This window comes from Armigeres subalbatus, chromosome 1 (genome assembly GCF_024139115.2).
Source record: "Armigeres subalbatus isolate Guangzhou_Male chromosome 1, GZ_Asu_2, whole genome shotgun sequence".
In the NCBI taxonomy this organism is placed as follows: Eukaryota; Metazoa; Arthropoda; class Insecta; order Diptera; family Culicidae; genus Armigeres; species Armigeres subalbatus.
The window spans coordinates 285,605,617-285,631,507 of NC_085139.1; the positions used below are offsets into that span (position 1 = coordinate 285,605,617).

The 25,891-nt window shown below is 38.7% G+C and overlaps 1 long non-coding RNA gene and 1 pseudogene across 1 annotated transcript; both read right to left on the reverse strand.

Moving 5' to 3' along the window:
* Positions 1-11,150: 11,150 nt before the first annotated feature.
* On the reverse strand, positions 11,151-12,089 carry LOC134215207 (uncharacterized). The gene is made up of 3 exons (XR_009980073.1): positions 11,931-12,089; positions 11,735-11,871; positions 11,151-11,673 (listed from the first exon to the last, which is right to left on the reverse strand). It is a non-coding gene; the product is annotated as an uncharacterized LOC134215207 (long non-coding RNA).
* A 5,654-nt stretch (positions 12,090-17,743) lies between these two features.
* Positions 17,744-20,282, reverse strand: LOC134207404 (116 kDa U5 small nuclear ribonucleoprotein component-like; annotated as a pseudogene).
* Positions 20,283-25,891: the final 5,609 nt, after the last annotated feature.

The following is a 25,891-nucleotide window of genomic DNA, read 5'->3' on the forward strand; positions in this document are numbered from 1 at the left end:
TTGTTTCTTGTTTCTTGTTTCTTGTTTCTTGTTTCTTGTTTCTTGTTTCTTGTTTCTTGTTTCTTGTTTCTTGTTTCTTGTTTCTTGTTTCTTGTTTCTTGTTTCTTGTTTCTTGTTTCTTGTTTCTTGTTTCTTGTTTCTTGTTTCTTGTTTCTTGTTTCTTGTTTCTTGTTTCTTGTTTCTTGTTTCTTGTTTCTTGTTTCTTGTTTCTTGTTTCTTGTTTCTTGTTTCTTGTTTCTTGTTTCTTGTTTCTTGTTTCTTGTTTCTTGTTTCTTGTTTCTTGTTTCTTGTTTCTTGTTTCTTGTTTCTTGTTTCTTGTTTCTTGTTTCTTGTTTCTTGTTTCTTGTTTCTTGTTTCTTGTTTCTTGTTTCTTGTTTCTTGTTTCTTGTTTCTTGTTTCTTGTTTCTTGTTTCTTGTTTCTTGTTTCTTGTTTCTTGTTTCTTGTTTCTTGTTTCTTGTTTCTTGTTTCTGTTTCTTGTTTCTTGTTTCTTGTTTCTTGTTTCTTGTTTCTTGTTTCTTGTTTCTTGTTTCTTGTTTCTTGTTTCTTGTTTCTTGTTTCTTGTTTCTTGTTTCTTGTTTCTTGTTTCTTGTTTCTTGTTTCTTGTTTCTTGTTTCTTGTTTCTTGTTTCTTGTTTCTTGTTTCTTGTTTCTTGTTTCTTGTTTCTTGTTTCTTGTTTCTTGTTTCTTGATTTATAGTTTAGAATTCTGGCAATCGCTTCAATCGTCCTGGTTATCGAAAAGTCTTTTAATTACATCACAGCATAAACAAGAAAAATCGAAACAAGATACTAGCGAATGAAAAAATCGTATATAATTATCCAGAAGCATATGTGTTCTGCGATCCCAATCAGCAGCAGCGATAAATCTTCCTCCCAGCACAATAGTTGCATCACATCGTATAACGATGGAAAATTGACAAGAATAATTTCTCTCCAGGGGCTTCACTAAAGTAGAGCGAAACTTTGACACCCAATTAAGTTTTCTTTCGTTGCGAAGCGGAGAAAAGCGCAGCGCTTGTCTGATTCTGCACAACAACTATGTAGGTATGGATGTACGTAGTTACAGATACATGTATCGATCAAGGATAGAAATAAATTAAGGAACTTTACGAGCGCTGCCTGTTTCGTCGTCGTTTTTGGCATATTATTGGAATACGAGCATTAGGGTGGAATTGGTAACGAAAGACAAGAATTTCAAAAAAGCTACTGATTCATCATCTGACTAGTTGGATATTTTGGAAATTACTTCATAAATCACTGAAGAAACGAATTTGTGATAGAGATCTATTGCTCTGACTAAAGCACCTGTCAGACAGTGGTGAAGTGAATCTCTTTTTGCCTAGTTTGGCGTATAGATAGTGGAATATATAGATGAGCGAAGATAAATCCACTGTCTCCAAACGAACTGTCAAACGTGTCTCCAAACGAGCATGACGTCACGATTTCAATGGAAACGTTAAGGGCTGTGACGTCATATCCGCGTGTGCACGGGCAAAAAAATCGACTCAGCCATGCTTTCGCTCATCTATAGATTCTACTATCTATAGTTTGGCGAGTTCCATTCGACGGAAAATTTTCCCTAGTTATGAGTTACAGAAATAAGTTACATATCCTTTGATAACATTTCTTTTCAAAAATTTGGAGGTTTCCTTCCCAATTTATTCTATCTTCACCCTAATAAGTATCTATGGCGCGGTGCTAAAGTTTAATTCGACGACAGGAGCTTCTGGTGGTTCTGGTGAAGGGGACGAAAACTGCTCGCGATGACGCGACTGAGCGCTACTAGCAAAAGCACATCATTACTTGCACAATTTTATGGAACTTGTTGCCGATGGAATGGAGAGCGGCTTATGTGTATGATGAAGTTTAATCCGGATTAGGCGGTGGCACGGGATGATGTGGATGTGGACGGGAACTGGTAAATGCGGGAAGGGGACCGGCGTGAAAATTGTGAATTTAAACAACAAAGTCGATGAAATATGCACTTGAAGCTTTGTTGCGAGAAAATTGAATGTTTCGGAATAAGAACTTGTTACCCTCCGCTTAGCAAAAGAGGTACAATGTTACGATGTGCTTGGATTTTGTGCTTTGTGAAAATATTAAAGATGGATAATATTTTTAGGGAGCTAAATTTATTTTTTAAAGCTATAGTAGCCGCAGTAGGAATATTTTCTAATATACGAACAGGAAAAAATAATATATTTTTGACGATGTATCCGAAAATATGTGTTTCTTTTACTCGTTTAAAATTTATTCTCAGTAATTCTGATCTTCCTCCAGGATTTCAAGAATTCTATCAGGGATTCAGGAGTAGAGGATTTTTTCAAGAATTCTGGAACTTAGCTAGAGATTCCGATTTATTCTTATATTATGCTGTTCGAGATGAATGGGGAGTCTTGCCTCTTCATCCCACTAAGGCCATAACCACAGACAAACAGACGTAACAGCTTGAACATTTGTTTAAGTAATCCATCGCTCAACTCATCTACCACCATCTTGCGAGCATGTTACACGAAACACTATTTCGTATGACATTGTCACCAGAAGGCGCTGTAGTGAAATGTCAAACTCGAAGGATTACGATGCTAGCGCCTCTAGTTGTGAAACGCGCAATCAGTCAAATTCAAATTGATCGTTGAAGTCATGGTCGATGGCAATTTCTCTAGTGTTACGTCTGTTTGTCTGTGCCATAACTCTTGCGAGATACTTTCACTGTGTTTTAATTGCGCCCTAGGTGATCTGGCACTGACGATGCTTTCCCCACATTCTTCCAGGGCACTAACCTTAAGCAAGGTGTCTATACACTCCTTCCAACCTTTGTGAATGCTTCAGCAGCAGACATGTCCTAGACTCCTAGACGTGTTACTACGACCTATTTACGACCATATCAAGTCGTATTTAGGTTGCTGCCACCAAATCAATCTAAACTGTGATACTTTACTACAGAAAAAACTAGTTTTTAACGAAATTTATCGGAATTCCGCGGAATTTGAACAAATTCAAACCATACTAAACCATACTTGTAAAGTCGTATATTATCAAAAATTTTGGCTGCGCCGCTGAACAAAATCACAAAGCTGTTTTAAAAACTTTATGTAGGGGGAATGACAGCTTTGTTCTATTATTGTCAGGGGGGTTTTTATGACTGATTATGCTCAAATTTGGCCTAAACATTCTTTGCATATCAAAGAATATTGTGGCCAAATTTCATAAAAAATCGGTCGACAAAAACCCCCTGACAATAATAGAACAAAACATTCCCAAATACAAATTGTACAAATTTTTATATTAACGCTTACTGCACAATCTCATTTTGGCGAAGTAAAAAAAGCCGATGAACCTAAAAAATCATTCCTTACTTTGATTTGTATGTTATGAAGTCAATTTTTCTCCAAATATAAAGTATTATATACCATTTCAAGGCTTAAAACCTCAGCTTTTCGAAAGTTTGGTTTGTTTTGGTCGCAAAGATTAACATCAAAAAGTTGTAGAAAAAAACTTAAATTATCATAATTCTTCACTATAAAATGGTCCCGCAAACCTAATGTCCCCAAATGTCCCCTCATCTGTAAATGGGGGATTGAAATATAACCCTAGTACCACCTTTTAGTGAGTGATTTGCTTGCGCATATTTGCGCTTTTACGAGAACGCTGTAATCAAAGTTTTCTTGAAAATTGTGGTTTTTATTCTCTAAACCTCGTAATGATTAAAAAAAAACAGCATTATCACTAGAAATATGATTGTTTGCTATTTTATACATGCTGTATTAGAAACAAACAAAAAAATAGCCCAAAAAAATTTAAAAAAAAGTTTTTTTTTCATGGGTGTCATTTGTTGAAGGGTTAACGATGGCCCTTAAAGGGTTGAAAAAACTTCTTAAATATTCCTTCACACAATATATGTTGCATAGAAATAGTTTTCATTGAAAAAATATTCTTGGCCGCCCATTTGTATGAGAATTCCCCATAGTGCACCCACAGTAATAAAACCACCCACCGAGGAGAAAAAGCATTCTCCAGCTGGATGGGAGAAGTATTTTTGTTTCAAGACTGCATCATTCAATATCGAAGACATAATAATATCCGGTGGATGCTTCATTTGGTTGTATTTCGCTTTAGTTTTCAAAAAACCTATATTTTGCAACATTTTTTTTTTCCAAGAGGAGAAATCGACGATTTACTCTCACGCTCTCTTATATCTAACACATCTGGAAGTGCGGGAGAACACGAAGTGAAAATAATAACGTCTGCGTCGAAGAGCACAACATTATTGAATGCAGAATCGATCGTGTTATAATAGCTTATTAAACGAAGCACATTGGTTTTGCGTTGGATTTATTTGAAACACAGTTTTCGTCTTTGAGTTTTCAAAATAACTTAGTTTACAATAAATATTTAGTCCCTTACTTACTTACATAAATAACGTTTTTAACTAACCAACGATTCCTTTCCCGTGGCACTCACGGAGATTCAGAGCATTCCTTATAACAACGTCTCTTATAACAACGAGTGTCAAACTAATTTTCCTCTCCGATCGGCTCATACTATCCATAGCAGATGTTTCATGCACTCAATTGAATTGTTTTTTGAGAAAGGCAAAAATATATTTCCATACCTGGTAAACTGATATAAAATTGATATAAAATTGAACAGATTCGAAAGCACACACTCTATGATGAAACGCACAAATGCTGAGGTATTACCTTATCGCCAATAGTATATAAACGAGAACGCACCGATTTATCACAGTCTGCTTGCTTTGTTACTATAACTGTATTGATCGCAAAGCAGTTATTTGACTTTGGAAAAAATTAAATCAGAATTGCGTACATATGTAATGTTGAATTGAATAAAAAATCCGCGGAAAAAAAATAAAATTTCGTTTCGTTTCGAAAAAAATCGAACTAAATGGACCTTGATTTCGTATCGTTTCGAAGTCTCGAAAATAAATCTACAAAAAAAATATTGTTTTACGGAATACTGACATGTAATGTTCTTCAAAATTATAGCGCAGTTTATTCCAATAAACTTTGATGAAAAAACCTTTTCTGTTCTTAAGTTGGCTGATTTTGAGCAGTATTACCACCGACAAACCGACGGGCCTCTCTGATTCTAAAATTGGCAAATAAATTACAATCGTTTTACTCCGAGTGTAGTAACTCGTTCTGTCATTACTGACATTAACGCTCATTTGATAGAAAAAGTCAAGAAAAAGAAAAAGCAAAATGCGCGCAATCCACCAGCTGGTCGACGTAAACATTATATGCACGTTTCAAACAATCTACACAGCGATGAAGATAAAAATAACCAAGTAATAAAAAATCTTTTTCGATGCCTAAATCGACATTTAAGTCTTTACGATCATTGCACACATTTTTGAAAATCGAATGTTTTTCATTTGGCTAACGAATCCTATAATAAAACTCTTGATTTTTATAATATCGAATATTGATTATTATGTGGAAGCTGATGAAATAAATTAAAGAGTGCATGACCAAATTTGCCCGCACATTTGTGAGAGCTGTTGTGTAAACCATCGCACAGATGGAGCTAGGTTATGAAAGGAGAGTAATTGCCAAGAAATTTGAAGAACTTTATATGGGAAGGCACGTCGGTTTGTCGGTGGTATTACCTACTTAGTTTAGGACAGCGGTTCCAACCTGGGGTACATGTACACCTGTGGGCACCTGCATAATGGCGGATGTATAGCAATTTTAATTAAACCTTATTGATAAAGTTTTGATATATGTATAATTTTATTATCTCTGTATTTTATCTTCTACATAATACGCATGATCAGTAACTCAGAGACTATTGAATCCTGCCTTCCACAATCAGCACAGGGGATGAAGGGCTGTGGGTCCAAAGATCAAAAGGACAGGACGACGAATGAACAAATTGTAAAAATCTTCTTAATAAATTGTAAAATCTATATGTTCGAAACAAAATGTTGAATGATATGTTAAGAATATGCTTCTGAACTAAAATTTAGAATCTACACGTTCAGAAGCCTCCAGTTGAGAGACATGAATGCTTTTTTTTCTAAAAATCTCAGTTGCTTCAGCCAAGTTTAAGGAGAGTTAATGTTCAGTTCCATTTTTCATATACATATCCTATGAATTGCACTTATTTTCATTTACAGCAAAAAAAAAGGTTGAAGAACTCAAAAACAGGTTGAGAACTGCTGGTTCAAGGTGTTTTTTTTACAAGGAGTAATGCATTATTTACTGAACTAGCACACCCGTAGTGGTTGCCAAGCTACCACATGGCAGAGTACTGGAGTGTGGAACTCTGACCCACTAAACCCTTCTTGGGCTCCAACCCTATTTTCCCCCCGGGACAGCTTTCCAGCATTTCTTCCGGAGGATAAGCTGTACTTAATGTACTCTGTCACACAGGCACTCCCACCTTTTGAGACTTACTTGGATGCTCATTCTAACACTCTACTAACATGCCTCGAAGAGTCAATAGCGGTAATTAAAGGCACCCTAAAGGTTTAGGGTGTCTCATAAAAACAGTAATTCTGATCTACTTTTTCATTAAGAAAATTATTTTAAGCTTTTTAGTGGAATGTCTTCACTTGTCATAAGACGAGTTTGTACAATCCCAAAATACGTATCTGTCAAGGTACAATTAAGTGGTAGAATTAAATGGGATTGTACAAACTCGTCCTACTTTTTTAGTTTTCGATTTCCGTGGCACCTCCAGAACGGCTTATTGTCTGAAACAAACGATTCGGCATACTGTGGACCAGCTTTTGCAGTGTTCCCTGCTCGATTTCTTCCCAAGATTGAAGAATGGCGGTTTTTAACTCCTGGATTTATGAAAATTGCCAATTTTCAGCATAAATCTTTCGCACCATAATACACCAAAACTTTTTAATCAGGTTCAAGTCAGGGGAACAAGCCGGCCAGTTCAAAACATCTATTTTTTCTAACCTTAATCCCGCCATGAGACAATGCACATGCACTTGGTATGGATCCTGGCATCCTGGAGACGAGCCAGCCTCGGGCTGAAAGTCTCCTTAATAAAGAGACAAAAAAAAGATCCTGGCATTCTTCTTCTTATTGGCATTACATCCCCATCCCCATCCCCATGAACGTGGTGGCCCTGGAGCCGACGTTCTGATACCTGATACATCCCCATAGTGGGACAGAGCCGCCTCGCAGCATAGGGTTCATTCAGCACTTCCACAGTTATTAACTGCGAGGTTTCTAAGCCAAGTTACCATTTTTGCATTCTTATATCATGAGGCTAACACGATGATACTTTTATGCCCAGGGATTTCGAGACAATTTCCAATCCGGAAATTGCCTAGACCGGCACCAGGACAGGAATCGAACCCAGCCACCCTCAACATGGTCTTGCTTTGTATCCGCGCGTCTTACCGCACGGCTAAGGAGGGCCCCTAGGATCCTGGCATTATCCTGCTGAAAAATCAATTTTGCCTTGCGTCTCCTTCGAATAACGGGTAGCAAACTGGCTTTGAGGACATCTATGTAGTCGGAACTTTTCATCTTGTGCGAAACAAACTGAATTTTCATTTTCCGGTCGTACTAAATGCACCCAAAACCATCACAGATCCGCCCCCAAAGTTTCGCTTCGAGAAAAATCGTGGTTCCTTCCTCAAGTTCCGCCAATAGCCATTGAACCCATCCGGACCATCTAGGTTGAATTTTTTCTCATCCGAGAATATCACCTGTGAAGATTAAGAATATTAAAAGTAAATAGTTAAATTTCTAAGGATTTTCATTTTTGAATAACACTTTCAAGTTCCTTATCCTACCTTTTTCCAGTCCTGTGACATGTTCCGGCGCGCAAATTCCAGTCGAGCTTCCTTGTGTCGAGTTAACAAACGAGGAGCACTATTCATTTTCGACCGCGACATTTTTGGAGATTGTTTCAAAGTCCTCCAAACAATCGAAATAGATGCATCCAAGTTCGGCTCGAATTTGAGAACAGCTCTTCGTGGAATTTGATGCTTTGTTCACGACATGGCGCTCTTCTCTAGCAGACAATTTCTTTTTTCGTCCTGGACTCTTTTTCTTACCATACGACGCGGGGTTTTTCAGGAAATTCAGGAAAACACAGTGGCTTCGTCCAATTTATCTGGCAATTTTTCTGCTTCCCCATCCAGTCTTCCTGAAAGCCAGAAAAACTCAATCCCTTCTGCCTTCCCATTTTGAACAGAACTATTCGACAGTTTAAAAAATAATGGTTAATTAACACAAAACGCAATCCCGGTGTTACCTCACCAAGTGGTTTTATCTTTTTTAAAAGATATATTTACTGTTTTTCCCTATTTATACGACGCGAATAAACATACACATCCCTTTTCAGTGGGTTGTTTGTGTTTGTGTTAATATTCATCGGTTTTTTTATTCATATATCTATTTGGTAGGCACTCTGTGTTCTTAACCGCTACTGTGCCGTGATCTACTATGGTATTCTGCTGTATACAGAACCCACACAGAATCTATTTTTAGATATCCATTATTCGTTATTGTTGTCGTTGCCAGTTCGCCTTGTCGTGAGTCCATTGTCAGGGACTAATACCGGGATCCGACACTCGCAATTTTATCGTGTTGCACTTAATTCTCAATCGGTGTGTAGGAGTCCTAGGTATACAACTGAAAAGACACTAAATACGCTGTCAGTTATCACGCATGTTTCTCTCACCGTGCATTACTGACAGCATCGATGTTTTTGTTGTTTAGCAGGAGCTGAAATTATTTGCTGAAGTTTGTATTCGAAGAATACAAATCATGGCTTCCACACGACACGTATTCTCCTACACGACTGTTCAATAATCGTCCGCGTATTTCTGAAGTGGTAGAGAACATGGATTTGTGCAAAAAACTATTGCTACGTTGTCCCATATCGATGGATACAATTCAGCATAAGCTCGAAGACTCCACGCACGAGAGATTGGAGGAATATAGTGCAGATATTCTGGACATAGCTCACAACATCCGGATCATTCATGGATCTCCTTCCCTTGAGTACAACGCAGTGATGTACTTTGTTACGGATAGCGTCTATGATTTGATTGAGATCCGTCAGTGTTCGGATTGTTTCCGATACCGATAATGAAAAAGCGGTGCCAGACTGGTTTGCAAGACCGTGCAATACCCGCCATGAGCTGGTGTTCGCCAAGCATAAAAGATACCAATACTGGACGGTGAAGGTCATCCGGGTAGTGAACACAAGTACGATGTTCGCTTTTTCGGTGACAAACATTCCCGGGCCGTTGTCGATGCCATTTTTGTTAAGCCCATTGACACAGATCTTGAAATTTTATAAATCAACCCGAAAAAGACAGGTTTTTATGGAAGAATTGCGTAAGCATATGACGTTGACGTCTCTACCCAAGGATCACTATGCATATGGTAATTATTCATTATATATTCATTAAAAAAAATATTTACCGTACACTCCAAATAATCTAAACGTTGTTTCCACCTGAATTTTCAGGTACATTTTACGTGCACACGTAGCTGCAAATGCTTCAGAAAATTCAAGTGAAACTTACGTGTCCGGTGAATTCTATCCAAAACTCAGGTAGAACTTACCTGACATTCACGTAGCATGAAATTTCTATCGGAAAATCAGGTAAAAGTTACGTGAATTTCAGGTGGAAAAAATCTACGTATTTTTTCAGGTGGAAAGAACCTTCAGATTTTTTTGGGTGTAGGAATTTGCGATGTAGACTGGCTTGTTCTTTTGTTCCGAATTTACCGCCGATATCTCTTCGCTAACTTTTCTGAATTTCCTTAATGTTTCGACGTTCTTCATCCTCGTCGCCAATTTGTAGGGAGGACGGGTAAACACTTGCTTCCGTTCTGAGGTATGTACTGATTTCAAGTGACATTCTTGTAAGCCAATCATTTCCAAGCCTCCTCAGTTTATTGCTACTTACAAGTATACTACACCTATCAAGCAACTAACCAATCAAGCAACCAACCATTCAAGAACTAACTAACAAATCAAGATACCAATTATCCAATCAAGCAACTAATCAACCAGCCATTAAGCAAACAACAAACGAATCAAGTAACTAACTAAACAATCATTCTAACCCACTTCCAATCAATCAAGCAACCAATAACCAATCGTCCAATCAAGCAACTAACCAATCAGCCAACCAACCATTCAAGTAAGCTACCAATCAACTAACCAACCAATCAAGCAATTAACCATTTAACCAACTAACAAATTAACTAATCAATCAATCAACCAACCAACTAATCAACCATTCAAGCAAAAAAAAACAACCAATCAACTAGCCAGCCGACCAACCAATCAAACAACCAATAAAGCAATCAATCTACCATTTATGCAAACTATCAATCAACTAACCAAGCAATAAAACAATACCTTTACCAATCCACTATTCATTATATTTTTATATTATACTAGTCGACCCGGCAGACGTTGTCCTGCATAGTAGGCGAAAATCCGCGTTGTGAACTACCCATGCGAAATTTCCATACGGTTCTTAATTTTAGTTTTTAACAGTTTGGTCAACCTTATTCGTGATTTTTGCATGAGAAAACATCATATAAACCCGTCGGAAACGATTACGAACATATTTGCTCAAGGGATGAAGAAAATCCATCCAGCCGTTTTCGAGTTATGCGGATACGAACACAGACCATTTCATTTTTATTATATAGAAGATTTATTCAGACTAAGGCCTAAGTGGCCTGTGCGGTATATATTGTGCTTCCAGTTGAAAACCGAAGTGAGCTCTCGCGACGATTGAGTTTTTCCTTATTTCATGATGTCGCAACTGCATCGCGAGTAGTGCGTATCTATGCCACCGCCGTGCGCCATGATGCGCACTAGTCGCCACGTAGTTGCGGCAAAAGGAAACGGGAGAAAACTCGATTGTCGCGAGAGCTCACTTCGGTTTTCAACTGGAAGTACAAAGAGAGTCTTCTCCATTCGGCTCGGTCCATGGCTACATGTCGCAAACTACGCAGTCTACGAAGGGTCCGCAAGTCATCTTCCACCTGATCGGTCCACCTTGCCCGCTGCGCACCTCGCCTTCTTGTGCCCGTCGGATCGTTGTCGAGAACCATTTTCACCGGGTTACTATCCGACATTCTGGCTACGTGCCCGGCCCACCGCAGTCGTCCGATTTTCGCGGTGTGAACGATGGATGGTTCTCCCAGCAGCTGATGCAACTCGTGGTTCATTCGCCTCCTCCACGTACCGTCCGCCATCTGCACCCCACCATAGATGGTACGCAGCACTTTCCTTTCGAAAACTCCAACTGCACATTGGTCCTCCACGAGCATCGTCCAGGTCTCGTGTCAGTAGAGGACTAGGTCTAATGAGCGTTTTGTAGATTGTCAGTTTGGTACGGCGGCGAACTCTATTCGATCGGAGTGTCTTGCGGAGTCCAAAGTAGGGTAGAGAACCATTTGGGTAGTACCCAGCCTGCCCTCATAGAGTTGTTGTTTACAGTTTAATTTTTCCATCGATGTTTATTTTTATTCCATTTCAATACTTCAATTAAAGATTTTTATAAATAATGGCGAAGTTATCCGAGTGGTGGTAGTGCTTGTCGGTGCACGTTGTATGGATCTACCGGAAACAGCAAGGGGAAAACTTGATACTTCCCAAAATAGCAGGAATAGAACGTTTTTCCAAGAATCCGCGATGAAGACTGTAAAGAGAGTAAACTATATTGAAAATTGCGAAGGACGAAGGTTATAAAGCATACTAACTAGCTTAGCAGTCGGCTGCTATGTACCCGGAGGCATTTGCCGCAGTAAAGATTGGCACAGGTGCTCGACGTATGGATCTCCTGGGGAACAACAAACGGAAAACTTAAAAGTGCCCAACACATTCCATAACGAAGGTGCTGTAAAAAAAACAAAATTGAAATTTGCAAAGGACAAAGCTTGTATGAATGATACAAACCAGTTCAGTAGTCGGCTGCTATGTACTCGGAAACAATTTCCGCAGTTTGACGCAGGTTTACTGCTGATTCAGGAGGAAATCCAAGGTTTTCGATCAAGACCGAGACGAGAAGAAGATGACGCAGCACATCCATGGACCAGTAGAGAATTATTTTTCCACGGTTGCTGGGAAAATTAAAATTTGATAAGAAATATAAATATTGAGCATTCTGGAGCATTCCACTTGTTATGGGGAAATCTATAGATATACCTGCTGTGGATCTGCGGAATCCTTCAGAAAATCTAAGGATATATTTCAAAATTTCTAGGGATTATTTTACTAATCAAATAAAGACATTGTTCCGGAGATTTTGGGAATTTCTTCCAGGAATGCCTGGCTATTGCTCTAGGAATATCTCCGTGATTTTCATCAAGATTTTAACCGAAAATGGCTTCACGAAATTCATCTCAGAGTTCTTTTGATGATTTCACGAAGACTGCATCACAGATAACAGACATCCAGGCTAGAACAAATTTTACTCAAAAAGCTGTGTAAATCAACGTACGTTAGAATACTGACTGTGGCAATACGTCGTTTGGTGGCGCTAGGTGTCATTCGTGGAGTCATGCGTACCAGCTGTCACATTTCCTCAAACAAATATTGCGCGCCAAAATGATACCAAGCTTGCCGCCTCTTCCGACACGTGGTAATTGTTGATGTTTATTTTTCATGCACTATGGAACCAACAAGGTAAAAAAATCAAAATCTACGAAATGCATTTCGTTCTCTCTAACAACCTTATTAAATTACCAAGTACAGGTTTTGCTACTTATGCCACTTCTAAATTCCATATTGTTGAATGAATATACGCTTATAATAGCATTCCAGATTACTATTAGTAAAATATTTTAACTGCACTAAATTCTGTTTTTACACGATTTACATTTTCTCAATTTTGCACTCATTCTAAATGTTTAACGCATATCAATTACCATGTGATTTTTCTTTAAATTATTTAAACATGTTGCAAAAACTTTGGTTGCAAATTGTAGTCAAAAAAAATCCTGTGTACTATCAAAGAGAGGTAGTGTTCCGAAACAATTCACTACCGGAAATGCTAGTTAGCTTCCTCTACACAACCCGAATGAAACGACTAGGTGGGACATAAGCGAGTGGTAGAAAAATCATGAATATCCCTGAGCACAAATTATGGCCTTTTCATCTGTTTAGTGCTTTGCTGCCAGGGGACTGAAGAGAAGGCTAATACGCCTACCCACCATTCATTCAATATGGTGTACAATGTTTTTGTTTTAATTTTGTTTAATTCATGTTAACAAAACTTCGGAAGTATCGACGAGCTATTTTTCGACATAAAGAAGCCATACAAACACAAAAGACTCGATGTACCTCGACTAATTGCAAGTTTTCGCCAGGAGAAGATAATTTCCGATAATTGGCACTAACTGCGTACGAACCAATCACCCAAAATGAGCGCTGCATTCGGGTATACTACCCAGAAACAGGGTACCAAAAACAGAAGTACCAAAAACGATGTTGGGTAGAGTGCCATTGTACCGCGGATGACAGGCGTTTCACCCTCCTGTTTGCTGCTGGCTGTGACGATTACTGTGGGTAATGGAAGGGGCGGTACAGATTCTAAAGAATTACAATAATGAAAATACATTCAAAGGTGGTAGCTGCTGTTCACCAACGAAACATCTCATCACAAAACAAACCATGCGCTCCTTGATGGCAGCAAAATCGCTTACGTTAGTGTGAGAAACATCGGTGAGGAGGATCTGTTGTTTATGTTTATGGTGGGTGTTGGCGCCTAAATTTGTGACAGGTTCTTGACGAGAGAAACTTTGCGATGCCAGCGCCGCCACGAGATTGCCAGTTGTGTTGCGTTCCAAAACGGCCGTTATATTCCTTACACACGTTTGAGAACGGACTTGTATGTCTGTTCTCTGTGACTGCATATTCTACCACAAATCAAGCAAAATTTTTCATAACGACGTATGTAACAAAAGTAAACAAAACGGGGTTTTTAATACAACGTGACAATCACACGCGGCTTTATATAATACGCATCGATTTTACTGATTTCAGATCTTAAAATTCTTTAATTCGATCTTTTTGCGAATCGACGTATGTAAAAAAAAATATTTTTGAGGTCTCACTGTTACATACGTCGCTTTAACATATGGGAACTGAGAGCGACCTATGTAACAAAAAAAGCAAAACAAAACAAAACTGCAGTTGCGTCAATCGTGCAACTATGGAAAACCGACCAATGTACACCGACGTACGTGTAGCATACCGGTGTATGTATAATTTTATCGTTTTCACAGTGAATTTGAATGAACTGAGCTTTGCTGTGAAGCACGCTTATTACGTGTCATGTAATGATGCATGCCAGCGGAAAAAAGTATTGAAAAAAGATTTAGTTTTAAAACAGTTTTAGAAAAAGTTTTGCCAACTTTCTGCAAAGGATTTCTCGAATCCTCATAATTGTTACATACGTCGTTATGAAAAATTATGCTTGAAATATCTTCCATCAATTTTTTTTTGGGGGAATTTCACCAGAATTTTTTCCGAGATTCTAATGGGTTATTTTTCCTTCAGCAATTACTTGGGGAATCCCTTCGAGAAATTTTCCGGGAAATACTTTAGGAATTCCACCGAAAAATCTTTGGATATTTGTCTGAGAATTTCATCGGGTATTCCTCCAGGAAAATTCCTTCGGAAATTCATCCGAAAATCCTTCGACAATTTCTCGAGGAATTCCTTCGCGAATTTCTATGAGAATTCCTTCGGCAATTACTTCGAGAATTCTTTCGGGAATTGCAGCAGGAAATCCCTCCTCTAGAAATTACTCCGCGAATTCCTACGGGAATTCCTCTAATAATTCAAGAATTCCTCAAAGAATGCCTTCGAGAATTCCTAAAAAAAAAACCCTCCGGTAATTCCACCAAAAATTCCCCCTAGAATTCTTCAGAAAATTCATCCAGGAGTTTCTCCGGGAATTTCTCCGAGAATTCTTAGGGGAATTTATCCGGGAATTCCACCAAGAATTTCTCTGGGAATTCCTTTGTAAATTATATAATAATTTCTTTCTAAATTCCTCCAGGAGTTCACCCGGGAATTCTTTTAGAAATTGCTCCCAGAGTTCTTCCAGGAATTCTTCCGGGAATTCCTCCTGGAATTCCGCCAGGAGCTCCTCTCGGAACTCCCTCACAATTCCATTGGAAAATTCGGATCGGAATTCGGTAAAAAATCGGAATTCCTCTGAAAATGTCTCCAGGAAATCCTCTGTTAATTCCTCCTGAAATTCCATGCATTTCTCCAGTAATTTGAGCAGGAATCCCTTCAGAAATTCCCCCGGGAATTCTTCTAGCAATTCCTGTGGGAATTCTTCCAGGAATTCCTATGAGAACTCCTCCAGAAATTCCTCCAGGAACTCCTACAGAAATTTCTCCAGTAATTCTTCTTGAAATTCCTCCTGGAATCCCTCCAGAAATTCCTCCAGGAGTTCCTCTGGAGATTCCACCAGGAACTCCATGGATTTCTCCAGTAATTTCAGCAGGAATCCCTTCAGAAATTCCTCAAAAATTCCACCTGGAAATGCTATAGGAATTTCTATGGGAATTCTTCCAGGAATTCCTCCGGGAACTACTACAGGAACTCCTCCAGAAATTCCTACAGGAACTTCTCCAGAAATACCTTCAGGAATTCCTTCGGTAATTCCTCCAGGAATTACTCCGGTAATTCCTCCAGGAATTCCTTCGGTAATTCCTCCAGAAATTCCATCGGTAATTCCTCCAGGAATTCGTTCGGTAATTCCTCCAGGAATTCCTTCGGTAATTCCTCCAGGAATTCCTCCGGAAATTCCTCCATGAATTCCTCCGGTAATTCCTCCAGGAATTCCTCCGGTAATTCCTCCAATAATTCCTCCAGGAACCCCTCCGGTGATTCCTCCAAGAATTCCTCCGGTGATTCCTCGGGGAATCCCTCCGGTAATTCCTCCAGGAATTTCTCCGGTAATTCCTCTGTGGTAATTCCTCTTCAAAAATTTCTTTGGCAATTTCTATGGGAATTCTTCCAGAAATTCATCCGGGAACTCCTACAGGAACTACTCCAGAAATTCCTTCGATATTTCCTCCAGGAATTTCTCTGGTAATTCCTCCAGAAATTTCTTAGGTAATTCCTCTAGGCATTTCTCCGGGAATGCCTCTGGGGATTCCTCCTTGAATTTCTTCGGGAATCTCTCCGATGTAAATCCTCCTCCCGGTAAATCCTCCTGGAATTTCTCCAGGAATTATTCCGAGAATTCCTCCAAGAATTCCTCTGGGAATTACTCCAGGCGTTCCTATATGGGAATTCATCCAGGAATTCCTCTGGGGATTTCTTCAGGAATTCCTCTGGAGATTCCTTCAGGAATTCCTCTGTGGATTCCTCTAGGAATTCCTCCAAAAAATCCTGCTAGAGTTTTCCGGAAATTTCTAAAGGAATTTCTTCGGGAATTCCAACTAAGAACACCTCTAGGAGTTTCTCCGGGATTTCCTCGAGGAGTTCCTCTGAAATTCGTCTAGGAGTTCCTCCGGAAATTAAAGTTCATGAAGAAATTTCATTCCCGATTCCCGGTGCCGGTCTAGGCAATTTTCGGTTTGGAAATTTTCTTGACTTCTCTGGGCATAAAAGTATCATCGTGCTAGCCTCAAGGGCCCTCCTTAGCCGTGCGGTAAGACGCGCGGCTACAAAGCAAGACCATGCTGAGGGTGGCTGGGTTCGATTCCCGGTGCCGGTCTAGACAATTTTCGGATTGGAAATTGTCTCGACTTCCCTGGGCATAAAAGTATCATCGTGCTAGCCTCATGATATACGAATGCAAAAATGGTAACCTGGCTTAGAAACCTCGCAGTTAATAACTGTGGAAGTGCTTAATGAACACTAAGCTGCGAGGCGGCTCTGTCCCAGTGTGGGGATGTAATGCCAATAAGAAGAAGAAGAAGTGCTAGCCTCATGATATACGAATGCAAAAATGGTAACCTGGCTTAGAAACCTTGCAGTTAATAACTGTGGAAGTGCTTAATGAACACTAAACTACGAGGCGGCTCTGTTCCAGTGTGGGGATGCAATGCCAATAAGAAGAAGAAGAAATTTCAGGAGGAATTCCTCGAGGAGTTTCCAGGAGAATTCCCGGAGGAATTTTCGAATTTATGTTGGAATAATTCTCACAGGAATTCCCGACTTCTCGGAGAAGTTCCCAGACGGTTTCTGAAAAAAATTCCGGAAGAATTCCCAAAAAAACTTCAAGAGCAATTCCAGGCGGGTTTCCCAAAGTATTTCTTGGAAGGCTGCCCGAAGGAATTTCCGGAGGACTTAATGAGCGCACTCCAGTAATTCGCACTCGAAGATTATTTTAGGTGTATTAAGCATTCCCGAGAGAATCTCTTTGAGTAATTCCAGAACAAATTTCTGGAGGCATGCCCGAAGCAATTCTCGGAAGAATTTTAGAAGAATTCCCCGAGGAATTCCCAAAGCAAATCCGGAAGGAGTATATTATTTACTTCTGCTTTATTTTAACGATACTTCTCAAACCGCCTCGTGATGGTATTTCTTTTGGTATTTTTTGTGGATTCCTATCTTATACTGATATCCACAAAGAATTTCAAAAGTATTCCAGAAAATATCCCGAAAGATTACCAGAAAGTGTTGTATGTTAATTTTAAATTTTGAATGAAAATTATGTAAAACATATGAATAATAATAAACTTGCCCGGTCTTAACTCAAACGGTTGTGTTGCTCTAGTCCTAGTTGCTCTAGCTTCTAGTCCAGGATATACTCCTTTTCCGTCGCTAGTTGCATTGGTCCACTCTCGTATTCCCCCAGGGGGCTACGAGACCGTTGTTCATTTTCCCTCTGGGACTCATAGAACGACGGCGTCGATGGTTTGCCTTACGAGAAGTCGTTTGTTTCCCTGTTCAATTAAACCTTAATTGCCTTAATAGAAAACAAACTGTAAGAAAAAGTGTACTACTTACATTGACTCATCGTTGCAGGGAAGTCACGTATATAGGTCACTGGGCCTCCGACGGAGCCGGCGGATGTGCCTTCCCACGATCCTCGTCCGGACATTTCTGACCATGGAGCGACTTCCGTTAGTGTCACGTGTTGTGAATTAGGATATAAGAGTTGTGGTTCTGATCCGATTAGATGAATTACGATTTGGTGAGACGGAGTTGGCTGCTAAAGCCACGTTCCGGCGGGCGGCTTACGGATATTATTTATATTCAATGGTTACTATTCAGGTGTTCCTTTTTCTCAGTTTGCCTCTATTTCTAAATTGTTGTGGAGTTTCCTATCTAAGATTCCTATCTTTCTGAGATAGGACGTCCCTGCGGGCCAGTTTCAGCAACATAGGATCGTCGAAGAATTTGTTAATCAAAACGTCCTCAGAAAGACCATTTCTTCGGCGGGTTTTTGTTATGACTTCACGCGCCAAAGGCAAGGCAGGCTGAAATTCTGGCGATTGACGATAGTTTTGTTCAGCGGGTCAGCCGGGACAATTTGCCAATGATGAAACACCGAGGTCCGGAGGTCATATTTAGAATCCAAACGAATCGATCGTTGGAATTAATGCCTTGATGGTGTACAACGGAGAACTGGGTACAGGCGCGTACTGACTTACGTGACCCGTCCTCTGGCCAGGACGGAGCAAATACAATCGACAGGTGGCTACACGGCTACATATAGGATACACGCCGGGCTGTTGGAAGAATCTGGCCACCTCCTTAATGCAAAGGTTTCTGCGCAATTACGGCTTTAAAAATTTAGAATTTGACATTTCTATTTGGTTTTTCACAGAGTGGACCTTCTCGGGTTCTCCTATGGAAAACATTGAATGATTGAATCCTTTACTGATCCCAGTAGAACTTTGTCCACTTCGAATGGTGTGTCGAATGGAAGAATATTGGGACCTGTGATGTCTGGCCCAAAATTACCGAGCAGCAAGCGAATCCAAATCGTAATTCATCTTGAAAATTCTTCTATTTTTTCCTAGTTTTTGTTCCAACCAATGCAATGGAGACCGTTTCGTTTTCGATGTCCTCATCCAGTCCCTTATTCAACGGCTTTGCAATCCATTGCCACCATTGGATTTGCTACTTCGTTGTCCATCTCAGAATACATATTTTGCAGATCATGCATGACACAATCTAGATACAGTTCGCCAATTCCAAGAATCTTGTGCTCGCCGGACTCCTCCTTTTGTGGGTAATAGAGGGTACGATTTGTTTACTTTTGTAACCCGTCTAATATTTTTTGCAGCTACGTAGGATTGACCGTAGGATTGGGGCCCTCCTTAACCGTGCGGTAAGACGCGCGGCTACAAAGCAAGACCATGCTGAGGGTGGCTGGGTTCGATTCCCGGTGCCGGTCTAGGCAATTTTCGGATTGGAAATTGTCTCGACTTCCCTGGGCATAAAAGTATCATCGTGTTAGTCTCATGATATACGAATGCAAAAATGGTAACCTGGCTTAGAAACCTCGCAGTTAATAACTGTGGAAGTGCTTAATGAACACTAAGCTACGAGGCGGCTCTATCCCTGTGTAGGGATGTAATGCCAATAAGAAGAAGAAGAAGGATTGACCGATTCTATCGCAATTGTGATGATACTCTGAATGTTGAATTTCAGCGACCTGAGAATAAACACATCCCCGTTCATTTGACGTCCGTAACGAATAGTTTCCGCCCGAAACTCGCACTTCTTGACTAGGATGCAATATTCCTCATAAATCATAACGCGACCGAGGACCTGGAAGAAAGTGAAAAAAAGATTGCTACGATATTATGTTTTCAAATTATGCACCATCAGTTCCGAACCGAACACTGACCACTGTATCCTGGTAGATGTCACTTTCTCTGACCCCGGTATGGGCCTTTTCACGAGACGTTTAAAAACAGCTGATTCCATCGTCAATTGACAGTTCTTCTATGAAAGTGACAGCTTCGGACTTGCAGGCCTGTTCAGCGGTTGTAAACAATGTGCAGTCTCGGCAGTGTCACATGAAAAGGCCTATAGATATGATTGATCTTCGCCTGGGCATTGTCCAGTGGTTATTGAATGTGTTCCACGCAGATATCAACAAATCCGACAAAGTCCGCAAAGTCCTCAACAAATCGATTACAGTTTTCCTCCTTGGCAACACGGATATTGAACTCGGCCAGTGTGTCAACAAGGTAAACAAGAGAAGTATCAACGACGCCAACAACCTTTACAAAAAGCTTATACAAAGATTCCAGAAAACTGCGATTAGCCGTCCTATTCGACGGCTTTGGTAAACTTTCGCAATTTACTGTCGAAGTACATATATGTACTTCGACAGTAAATTGCGAAAGTTTACCAAAGCCGTCGAATAGGACGGAGCGATTCCAAGCAACAGCATCAAAATTTAAGAAAATTTTTAATTCATGATTTTCTATTGAGTTGAAACTTTGCACAGTTTTTCAATTTCATCTAAATCGTCATTTTTCGATATCAAATCTTCATATTGAGTCACGACTAACTTTTCAAAAGGGTGTATGTGAAAATGGTTCAAAAATATTTAAAAAGCTGCACAGCAAAAACGGAATGTTCGATTGTTATGATTTTTTCAGCAAAGTTAGACAACTAAATGGTGATTCTTAAGAAAATGTGAACAGTAAAAAAAAATTTTTTTTGCCTTTAAAAATATCATTTTTGTCACAAAAACTCAAATATCTCAAAATCCTATCTTTTTTCGAACGTAATTTTTTTAGGGAAAACGGTCCATTATATTAGCTATCTACCATAAAAATTTGGTGATGGTAAACTAATAAACAAAAAAGTTATGACATTTCAAACATTTCACAATTTTCACATATAGTAAACAAAAAATTTAATTTTATTGGCATATCGGTCTCGATGCTGCTCGTATAGAGGAAGGGAGCAGCGTGTGTGCGAAAGCAGATGGGAAAGAAACAGGATGTACGGCAAAGACGGACGCGATAATTGTGAAATTATTCTCAAATGGCCTCGCAGTACTTCAACACCATTTGAGAATAATTAAACTTATCGCGTCCGATAACATTTGCCGTACATCCTTTCCCATCTGCTTTCGCACACACGCTGCTCCCTTCCTCTATACGAGCAGCATCGAGACCGATATGCCAATAAAATTAAATTTAAACTGATCACGGTCGTACAGCTTCTGTCTAATAAGTAAACAAAAAAAAAATTTCCGTGTATTTTTTTTTCAAGAATCGCAGTTTGATGCTGATTTTATTGTTAAGGGCCTTGCGTGAGTTAAACAAGTTGTTTGTATGATATTCCATATTTATGTATTCATCGATATTATGTATATTATATGTATAAATATTATATGTATAAATAAATAAAAATGGATTAATATTATCCTAAGTATTAAATTAAATGTGGCAGTTACACAATGTTGTTATAGAAACTCTAAGAGTTTTGGGTTTGAATTTTGGTATGGGTTATGATATCATGAAAACAGTTTATTAATACTTATTTTTTATTTATTTTTATTCAAATTTTTAAAATATCGAACACTTTTGAATTATTATCAGCACAGTTTGAGTATAGTTTTGCTTTTAATTTTATTTTCCGACAATGGAATGAAACAGTGAAATTTTGGGTTCCTTGGATCGTTTTCGCGTTATTAAATTGCTCGCTGAGCTCTGAAGCCTTTATTTCGTACTCTTCAGTAGTAGTAAAACAAAATGATAATTTGGTTAAATCTTTTTCTTTTCTACGATTTGCCCAATCAAAAAGTTCTTTCGCAGTTTTAATTGGATGCTCTCGTTCTTTGGCTAAACTTGCTCTTGTGGCCATGCGCTTTATTGTTCCTCCACACGCTAACCTGGACCTACCCAGAATCATGTCAAAGTGACCCAGATTCGGCAAAACCGTGGTTACTCTAATTTGGGTTCGGGTACCTAAACTCAAATATGGGTAACCGAACAAGCGAAAAAATCTGGGTAACCGGTACCCAGCTATTTTCGCTCCAGAAAATTATTATTGTGTAAAAAATGTTAAAGAAAACAATTTCCCCAAACGCATATCACTTGCCGGCTGTGCCGACAATGCTCCGCTGCCATTCATTTGACCATGCTTACCTTTTTCTTGCTGCATTCAGAAAAATCCCCTAGCATTTACTCCAGCATACGACGTCGACGCCATGTTGTTATATCCGAAAATGTTTAAGTCCCCGGTTACCCAGATTTCGGGTTCGTCTGACTCAGATCTATTTTGTTGACATACCCAGATTTTGACAACTGCTAACATTGAAAAAATCCGGGTACAAACGACCCGGTCACTGGGTTATTTCAAGTTAGCGTGCAATAGCATCACAAGGACCTTTGCCATGTGATGTAGAAAAAAAATGCCATTCTGCATCAATTCCGTACATTGATTTAAATTGACATAGGCTCGAAAAATTCTTACGATTTTTGTACTGCGACGCTGCTCCATCAGACATGAAATATATCTTTTTGACTTCTTTATGCTTATCAACGCGTAAAAAGTTAATCATTTGTTCAATGAACAAGTTTACGGATACTGAATCGTGTCTTAAATCTTCGGAAATTATAATAAAACTTAAGTGTTCAATTTGCGTACTTCCATTAAAATAAATAACGAATGGATGAATTGTAGCTTGTTGTACGTTCCAGTGATGGGACTGCACTTCATCTTGCAATACAAAGCTGTAATTTTCAGAAAAATCACAAATGACTAAAAATTCACCATTTTGTAATGTATTTTTCGTATTTTTAAAAAGCTGGATTGTTCTGTTTTAATGAAATCGTGAGGGATTAAACTTTCTAATTTCAAGCAAAAATATGACACAAACTCATCTACAGGTTTTACAATAGTTTCTATGTCACACCTATCCGTGGTCACCCATTGCTCAAATGATAACTGATCAATATATTTTTCTTCAAACTCAGCGAATAAAGTATTTTCCAATGATGAAGAATCTGGACAATCCGAACAAGATCGTAGATAGCAATTTGATGTTGTATTTTCACACAAAAGACTACCAGTTAACATTTTAATATCCTTTGTTAAATTGATTCTTTTCAAACTATGTAAAATAAGATTAATATTCTCATGGGTTGTGCACACACACATTATGTGTTCCTGAATTGGAAAGAAGCTTACATTGCCTTGGCCGAAGGCTTGCAAATGAGGAAAACCTATTTTAATATTATCGTGAATTTCCTTGAAGCGTGTGTACGCTTCTTTCAAAGTCGTCATCATTAATCGTTTTTGGATTGCTTGACGCTTTCCATCTTTTTACTGATACATAATCTTTTTGACCAGGCATAGCTCGACTTACTTCATCATCTTCAAAATATTGAACTACTATTTCTTTTGTCTCATCTGTTAATGCAGTACTAGACCTAGTATTTTTGGTTGAAAGACAGTTATTCTTCAATTGTTTTGCCTCTTTACTGTATTTCTATTGGTTTTGAACTCATCAATGGCATCCTGAATAGACCACGAACTTGGCAGCATCGACAAAATCAATAATTTTTCTTTCCTTGTCGTGGCTGCATTCGAGAACCTTTCCTTCATATTTATAATTACCTCATCGTAGTCTGTATTTTCCACATCATCAGGTCCTAATTTGAAGAGGTTTCTTCGTACAGCTTCGTTTATTTCACGGTATTTTTTCTCCGGGTAATAAACGTAGTCCATCTTACTCCATTTAATCGGAGTCACTTTTATCCCAGCTATGCCCTCGTTAAAGCGTTCGATGTTGACCTTTTGGATACACTCATCTTCCGATTGATTTGTTGAAACAGATTTCGCTGATGGTACGGTGGCAAGGCTCTCAGCACTTAATACTTCTGGTAATTCCTCAGTTGTTGTCGATACATCTGGCAATTCCTCAGTTGCTGTCGTTTTCGAACTTCCTGCGCTCTGCTCAACCGATGATATACAGATTGCTCTTTTGTCAACGTTTAGACGGCAGGACGTGCAAATGCGTAAATTTGTATTCAATGTGGACATTGGAGCATAACCAGTCGCTTTCAGTTTATCTATGGTGCTTTCGGTGAGATTTCGTAACTCTTTTGAACACTTTTTTCCATCAAACGGCCTACAACAGTTGAGAAAGCGGCTACTCATGTTGTTCGTAATATTTCAATAAACAAAATCACTTTTAAGTTTTTACTGACTAATTTGGTGTCATTTGCTTGACTGAAGAAAAAAATTACTATAAGATCTTTAACAACCTTAGTAGTAGTAATTTTTTTGCTTTTTCGTGAGCATTGTCATGGTATGTACCTATCATGCATTTGTTGTTGATGAAGATACCCGTTTCCTCCCGATCATAAAGTCTATTCTCTAATAGGTATATTTTTTGCAGGTAAACTATAGACGTACACGTGTATATAAATCTTTGATTTTGCAGCTTTTGTCTTAAAAATAACATTTCTGATATGTTTCTATCAACGTTATTATCAACAGGTTTCAACACTATTAAAAGAATTTTTCGCCAGTCACGTGCAATGAAAATTATGACACTATCAATACTTTTGATCACAACACTGGATCGTGTCTAAGTTTCTTATAGATGCTATGAATAATTAAATCAAAATATCATGGAAACAACTTGTTTAAATCACGTCCCTTAACAATAAAATCAGCATCAAACTGCAATTCTCGAAATAACTTACACAGAAAAAAAATTTTTTTTACTAAATGTGAAAATTGTGAAATGTTTGAAATGTCATAACTTTTTGTTTATTAGTTTACCATCACCAAATTTTCATGGTAGATAGCTAATATAATGGACCGTTTTCCCTAAAAAAATTACGTTCGAAAAAAGATAGGGTTTTGAGATATTTGAGTTTTTGTGACAAAAAATTTTTTTTTACTGTGCACATTTTCTTAAGAATCACCATTTAGTTGTCTAACTTTGCTGAAAAAATCATAACAATCGAACATTCCGTTTTTGCTGTGCAGCTTTTTAAATATTTTTGAACCATTTTCACATACACCCTTTTGAAAAGTTAGTCGTGACTCAATATGAAGATTTGATATCGAAAAATGACGATTTAGATGAAATTGAAAAACTGTGCAGAGTTTCAAATATTTTCGAAATGGTCGCTCAGGATCGACTGACATGCCCCCGTGGAATGCCTCATCAGCTATATAGTCGTCGTGCGAAAACTACTGGATTTACTCCGTCGTACGTGGTTTACGGTTCAATTAAAGGTTTATCCAGTTTATCATTCTCTTGCACGATGGTTTCAATTTATTCTCTGTATACCTCCAGATAGTAGCGTTTGTCCTCGTGTAAAACCAATGATTCTTCTTGTGCGGCTTCTTCCTCCATGTCATCATCCAGATTGAGATCATCCTGTTGGTCCGGTTGACCGTACAAACTTTGATCGTCGTCGATATTATTAATTGAAGCCCACGATGTGCCGCATATGCAATCCTATTGAGATAAATAGTTTAAGGAGAAAAAAAACGTAGGAGAAATATTCTCTTTTAATAAAGGACTTACAATCCGAATGCTGCCGGTTGAAGTGCCGCTTCTAACATTGCACTGAGCTTGCACGGGTTCAATAATTAAGTGGTGATAAATGAAAATAATCTATTGCTTCCTGCATAGATAATATTCCGCTGTCGCTTCCAGTCCCGATAGACAATCCACAATTTCCTGCTGCTGCTGCAACCGTTTTTCCACTAGCGCTATTTTAATTTTTCTATGTTTAGAACTTCGAGGAGAAGGAAAAATGGGAAAAATAGGAAAAATACGAACTAATGACCAACCTTGATACAAACAAAATAAACGTCAAAACACGGCGCATTTTATTTTCGATGAAAAAACTCAAAGGTGCAGCCCAATCGGGTTGTACGCAAAGGTGACATAGGACTACGTAGCTATTCAAAATTGATAGTATTTGCCATAATAATTTGTG